At 41.3% G+C, this 7,335-nt stretch overlaps 1 non-coding gene across 1 annotated transcript; it reads right to left on the bottom strand.

Moving 5' to 3' along the window:
• Nucleotides 1–436: 436 nt before the first annotated feature.
• Nucleotides 437–508, bottom strand: TRNAC-GCA (transfer RNA cysteine (anticodon GCA)). The gene has a single exon. It is a non-coding gene; the product is annotated as a tRNA-Cys (tRNA).
• Between the last annotated feature and the right edge of the window lie 6,827 nt (nt 509–7,335).

Below are 7,335 nucleotides of genomic sequence, written 5' to 3'. Positions count from 1 at the left end.
AAAACTTCCCACCACTTTTCCCGCCACATATCATCATCCCACTCCAGCCGTCCGAATCAGTGGGAAAAATCATTCTAATTATATTTGTGGCAGATCGTGTTTGTTACACGCAATTACTCTTTTGAAGTGTAAAACGTACATTAAGTATTTCGATGAAATTGGAACACAAGCGCAAAAGAACAAAATTATATTAACAGAAATTAGCACTCTCCCGAAAGTAAAGTTTTTATTTGTTATTTATTTAGTTGGCTGATCATAAAAATGCATAATTCGATTGAGTGAAGAAGTTCATTTCAGCTATACAACTAGTCTCATTAAATTCACGCTACAACTTTCATTTTTTATGATGCTTGTAATGTTTCAATTGGAATGAAAATTGAATTTTATTTATCGAGGATATCGGAATCATGAAGGATAGTGGTAAATTTAAAAAAATAGGGGGCACCCGGGTTTGAACCGGGGACCTCTCGATCTGCAGTCGAATGCTCTACCACTGAGCTATACCCCCACGAAACAGGATGAAATATTTTACACTAGTGGACAAACCATGACATGCGAAATGATCCAGAGAGAGACAATGCGGTTTAAAAACACATTGGGTACAAGGTGAAGAGTAAACACGCGGTGATGCATGCTCGGATGAACACATGGAATAAAACATATTTCAGGGGAAAAAATGATTCACCCGGGATCCGAATCGGGGACTTTCACTTCCCGGGGGAGTGATCTCATCCACTTAGCAAATGTACCAAGAGCATGAGTGGTGCTTCTGATCGCATGATGCGTCTCAGGAATTATGTGAATATCAGGCGCCAGCCGCCAACTTACATCCCCTCGTGTTTTCCTAATGTATGTCTAAATTTGAACGTGCCTCGGTGTGTATTTAATGGGGGAGTTCGTTTCTGTTTTAAACCTTTCACTTTCCTCCCCAACCAAATTCTCACCTGAAGGATTGTTGGAGGGTTTGGGACTCGGGTCTGCCATTGGCATCGACGCTGACGAATAATTACTTGAAACTAAACCGGACATGATTCTTGAGTAGACACAATATACGTTTCTTAGCCTGGGCCAAAAAGAAAAAACCTGGGGCCCACAGTAAAATTATTCATTTTGCAAATCCAAATGCTTCCTTCCTCCATTCCGTTCAACATGACTATCCTTTTCCTATCTCTTCCTCGTTTGCCTGACGTCCCCCCCACCTTGGTATCACAGTATTCTTTCACCTCCCGTCGCCTATCAATCCTACATCCATCTTTCCGGCCATCACCCAGCTAACCACTTCCTTGTTTGTCTGCGCATTACAGAATTGAAATAATTACTTCAGTGGCTTCAGAGACCACTAATAAATGGCGCTGCATGTGTAAAACTTTGTTCTGACCCGCCAATAATTAAATATAAGAAATAGGCCATTTTTTCCGAAAATGTCCCATAGTTTCTGGCCGTATTTCAGGGTTCCTTTGTTTACCCTATTCAGCATTCTTTGTAAGGTGGACTCCTAAGGGTGGCACGTTTATTTAATTTTTAATATCCTCGATGCTTCAGGACCTTTGCGCCTTATACATCTATTAGTAGACCTTCCATAAGAGTGTGCGAAGTATTGGTTGCATCATTGTGTTGATCTCAGTAGATTGCCGATGGAAAATCAATTCCAAATTAATAGGGATACGGCAGAGAGAAAAAACAGAGGGAGATTGTAATTGATGGTGGGTTTGTTCGCAGAAAAATTGATAAACTGGTCAAATGGTAAAAACACCAAAAGGTAAATTACGTATGTCTTCCTCCCTGAGACTCCCCATAAATGATATCCTTGGAACGTTTTACAAATTTAAAAAAATCTCAGAAAGCATTGTTGATTACATCTAAAAAGTCTTCATTGCACGATCCAGGCTTTGCTGCCGTGCGATATCTTCGAAACTTTTACCAACATTTTCCAAACATTATGTGGAACTACACATTTTCGTTACCTTCTCCACATTATGTGTGCGGAAAAGGTAACGAAAAATTAGGATTTATTGGAAGAGTGTTGGAGAAATGTGACGAGAAGATTAAAGAGCAATATTGATTTTCGCTGGTTAGGCCTCATTTAGAATATGCTGAAAGTATATGGAGTCCTCATAAATTTTTTGATTGCGGAATTGGATCGCGTGCAGGTTAGAGGAGCTACATTTGCAAAACGTTGTAATGATAAACTTAGCAGCGTACCCTAAATATAGGAGCAGCTAGACTGGGAATCACTCACGGAGCGAAGGTTAAATTACAAATTGAAACTCTTGCATTAATTGGAAGGAGGTCTCTTTAGCAGAGATGTTGATAATGTATTATTATCCCTATCGTACAACGGTAGGAGAGATAATGTCAATAAAATTAGAGAGATTAAGTGTAGAACATATAGATTTAGGATGGCATTTTGTTCAACGAACCATAGGGGGGAATAATAACATTGTTCGTCCACTGTAGGGTCATGTTCGGGTAAAAATTAGCCTGGTGTGTATTCACCCCATGCCACACACCCTAGCGGAGGCTTACAGGGTAGTATGCAATTAAAATAAGTAAATACAAATCCTTCCTTCATCTCCCTAAACCGCAAATTATCTTTTGCCCCGATTTTCTGTCAGTAACTCGCCCGCTCCGCTCCCCGTTCCCCGCCCGAACGCACCATCCCTCTCCGGGGAACGGAGGCCCCTCCGCCCCCACACCTTTACCCCTCCTCGATCCCCCTCCACCCGAGAACCCTCGACACTCACGCCCCCACTCGCCTCTCGGGGACTCTCCCCACCCTGACAGCCCCCTTCTTTCTTTTTTTCCGAGCTGAAAGGAAGGTTGCAACAGGTCCACCACACAACACTCAAGGACTATCCCTTCCGGAAGTCGCATGTCGACAGTGATTTTGAATTGCCTTGTAAAACCAACTTAACGTTTGTGAAAGCCCGAACCCGTGCGTTAAAACTGCTCATTCTCATTCCCCGTGCGCTGGTCACGTATTTTCGTTTCCGATGGAGATAGGTGGGGAGGGAGGGAGACAAAAAGAGAGAGATAGAGAAAAAATAACAAATCCCCCATCGTCCCACACAGCGGGAGGCGCGGGCTTTCGAATCATGCTCCACAAATGATTCGACCCACAAAAGTCAGCGCAAGGTGGAAATAGTACGTATTCATCTATTCTTTGACGCGCGCTCGAAATGATCCGTAGGATATTCGTGAAATAAAATGGAAGAGAACCTGTCCGAAAACCAATTCTAGTTCAGGGAGAAAGGTGGAACGAGGGATAGTGTTGAATTAAACTGAGTTTGTTGATAAAAAAACAAGATTTGCTTGACCGAGTTGTGCCCGTGTGGCAAACGCAGAGTTAGAAAGTCAAATGTGCTAAGGAATGAAAAATTACAAGTCGGAATCGCAGGCGTGACTCAAACTTTTATAAAAGTACAAATCACTCGAGTTAAGTGCTGACACAGAAGGTATAACCCAAACGCTATATTAGCATAGATATACGAGGTATGTCCAATAAATACGCGAAATGAGGCCATAAAAACTTTATTAGCAATACTGAGTCTACATCGATTTTGTCCCCTTCAAAATGCTCTCCATTCATTGCTATGTCTTCTTATTCCATCTTCTTTTCCATTGTTTGAAAGCAACCATGGAAGTCCTCGGCAGTTAGGCTTGGTGATTTTTCTTGGCAAATCTCTGTCCGCATTACCCAATGACATACAATTAATATAGCGTATGTTACAACACTCCCTAACTGTCTTTTGTTGTATTTTCAAGCTTTCCCTTCCATCCATCGTCCCACTCCACCGGGATGATACTTCACGCGGTCCGCTGCCAACAGCAGGGGTGGCACATTTTTTACCTGTGACGTTAGGGTTGGCGACCATAATTTGTACGGCAATGGATTAATAGAACTACCATCATCTTTGCTTTCCAGTTCTGCATGATCTATCTTGTCATTGGCGGTGGTCTATTATATAAGTGGTTAAGTTTCATCTCTATACCTCCTTTTTAGTATTTCGGAGAACTTTTGCAGTGGATGAAGTTGACCTTGTTTGGAACTATGTTTTCCGCCACCATGGATATGAAGTTGCACATTTTTTCGAGGTTTTTTAATGAATATTTTTCCTTCTCCTAACCATTAAAACACCCTCCCCCTTACCCATCCCCACTGGCACCTGCACTCTCTGCCACACGTTTTTATGGTGAATCCTGCATTTATGTAGATTTAGATGTAGATTCCTGTATATGTCCCTGAGATGAAGTCAGCAGTGTGCAAAAGTGTACCTCACCACGGCGAAAAAGTATAACAACATATGCTTACGTAAAATATGCGTGTAAAATGTCTAACTGCATTATAAATTACAGATTCAGCTGTGGTGGGATGGAACTGTTTCACAATAACAGAGATGAAGACAAATACAATTTTCCAGGAAATAACGTTATTTAGTGGAAAATTTTTGTAGTCTTCATACCCACCTACGTTATTCAATATAATGACTTGCTCGAGTAAAGCAAGCAAGCAAATTTTAGCTTCTTGAATTAAGTTTAGCTTGGTTAATTTTTTAGCATTCTGCAAATCACCGCTAGGGTGTGTGGCAGCGGGTAATTACACACTGGACTAATTTTGACCCGAAATACTTTTCCCCTTTGCGCGTTCGGACGTCATTCTGATCCCTTATCGTTCGTGGTAAAAATTACATATTTAATCTATATTAAAAATGTATATGTATTAATTAAGTATGTAGAGCGCTGGTGTATTGACTGGAGGACCAGTTTCGATTCCCGGTAACGCCTCCGGGCAAGCTCAGTTTCAAAAAGCTGCATGATTTCTATTGTACCGGTTCCACCGGCGGCCCAGGGAAAGGAATGGGCCCCTCCCTACCCTGTTAACGGGTACATTTTATACGTAGCTGCGCTTAGAATTGGCTGGGCTCTACCTAGCCTACCAAACTGACCTCCGGGTTGATTAATGTGGTGTTTCGTGCGAGGGAAGAACGAGCACTTGAACATGTCAGGGGAAGTGTCTATCTCTGTCTTATTTATCCTTGTGGTTCAACCTACAAATATCAAATGTGGGTCCACAATAATTACCCAGTTGTCAAGAGGACACAGTGCGCTGTACCTTTCAAAAAACCGTTGCCATGCCTGCTCTCTTCCCGTCTTAAAAGGATTTTGGTTGAAATTTCCGTTCTACAAATGCAAAGCGGATTCTCAAAACGATTTCATGCGCTTGAAGACGAACGGGGATATACTGAAACGATGGCATGAAACGTTTAGCATTAATAGAGCCATTATATGTGGAAACAAAGAGGGAAGGGCATTAGCGGGCGGAGAGGAGGGAAAGAAGAGGCGGGAGGAGAGGGAGAGGGGCAGTGTAATCTGCTGGAAACAGAGAATGTCACCGCCCCTCCCCCCCCGCCCCCACCATCCCTGCATTCGAGTTAACGAGGAGTAAGGTCCCTCTCTTGAGGCAGGAGAAGGAGGGGAAGGGGAAGATGTGAGGCGGGTGGAGAAAGAAGAGAGGGAAGACAGGTGAAGGATTTACTGGCGAAGGGAGGAGCTCAGGTAGTCGGGGTGCCTGGAGGAAATGGCTGCGAGGGTGTGTATATGTAGTCGGGGAAGGAGAGGACGACATTGGGTGACAAGTGGATGAGCCGGGGGGAGAAGGAAAGGGAGGGGGGAGAATGTTGTAGAGGGGGTGGGCCGGGGAGAGGGAATGTGAAAAGAAAGGGCCTGGAGGCTTAAAGGAGCAAGCTCCGAGCTTAGAACCACTTATTACAGATATTCTGAATATTTAAATGTGCAGTGATATCTTTTCAATGCAATAATTTCAGAGTGTAAAAATTATTCGCCCTGACCGGGATTCGAAACTGGATCCCTTGATCGCCAGCCAAGGGCTTTAGCCAATTAAGCTATCGAGGCGTCCACTTACACTCTAAAATTTTGGGGGCTCTAAAGGAACAAAATGTTGTGACGAAATACCACACATACGTACGATGTCCCAGGCAAAAGCCCCCAAAATTTCAGAGTATATGAGGACGTCTCGATAGCTCAATTGGATTAAGTTAAGCTATCGAAATTAAGCACTCGGCCGTACATTGAGGGATCCGGGTTGGAATCACGGTCAAGGCAAATGATTTTTACACTCTGAAGTTGTTGCATTGAAATGCATATTAGCGGATGACTCGGTCAAAAGTTACTGTTGCGGCATCTCCCATAATTTCTTGGAATACATTTTCAAAGAGGAATCTACCTAAATCAGAAACTCGATAATGCCGAAAGTATAGAAACGGTAAAATTTATAATTAAAGTTTCATTCTTCAAATAGGTCACATATAAAAGACGGAATCCGTGAAAATCGAGTCAATAGCGATCAACGATCGATGAATCGAAGAATGCGATGTATTTCAATCTGACAAAGGTGAATGAATAATTTCCGCCAAATATATTTTATATTTCAGATTCTGAAGACCCCCTCACGTCAAAACATCAAACATATTCGATAAGGTCCTTTCTTGGGGTTTCTGAGTTTCATTAAGATGTATACAAGTCTGGACCGTGCGAAACATATCCGTAAATATGAAGAATGAATTGGATGGTATGAACATTTATTGAACGAATGAATATTTATTGAATATTCATATAACTATATATATATATATATATATATATATATATATATATATATAATGAATTAATGAATCCTACTAGAGTGTCCTGCGAGTGCATGGGTATGCGTTTTTAGCTTAGTTTTAGAACTAGATCGAGTTCAACACAGAGCTGCTGGGTTTGTGGACATTTATGTAAAACGTAGCAGTGCGACGACAAAATTGTAATAATTAGGATGGGAGCCACTAGTTGACTGTAAGCTGATGTAAAGGTAAAATTTACTATTACCCGAAAATGAAATAAAGACATATTACATTTCCGGTCCTAATACAGTAGATCAAATCACGTACGTAAAATCAGGGAGATAGATTGTCGAACGAATACATTTAAAATAGTTTTTTTCCTCGTACAATTAGGTTTCAAAATATATATATTTGCAGACGCTAAGAGCATAATTAGTATTGGTAGGGATTATATTTTGTCGATATTATGCATGTATTTTAAAGAAACCCCTTTTTATAACACTGTTCCCGCATGGAAAGGAACAAACTATGCAAAATTTCACTATTTAAAAAAATTTATTTACGACCCGGGTTTCAACAGTTTATGTCATCTTCAGGTATCTATGCAGACCTGAAGATTACATAAACTGTTGAAACCCGGGTCGTAAATAAATTTTTTTAAATAGTGAAATTTTGCATAGTTTGTTCCTTTCCATGATGGATCAATTTCACA

Source organism: Hetaerina americana, unplaced genomic scaffold (assembly GCF_022747635.1).
Source record: "Hetaerina americana unplaced genomic scaffold, ioHetAmer1.1.p SCAF_44, whole genome shotgun sequence".
Classification (NCBI taxonomy): Eukaryota; Metazoa; Arthropoda; class Insecta; order Odonata; family Calopterygidae; genus Hetaerina; species Hetaerina americana.
This window is presented reverse-complemented; position numbering and strand designations above follow the sequence as displayed.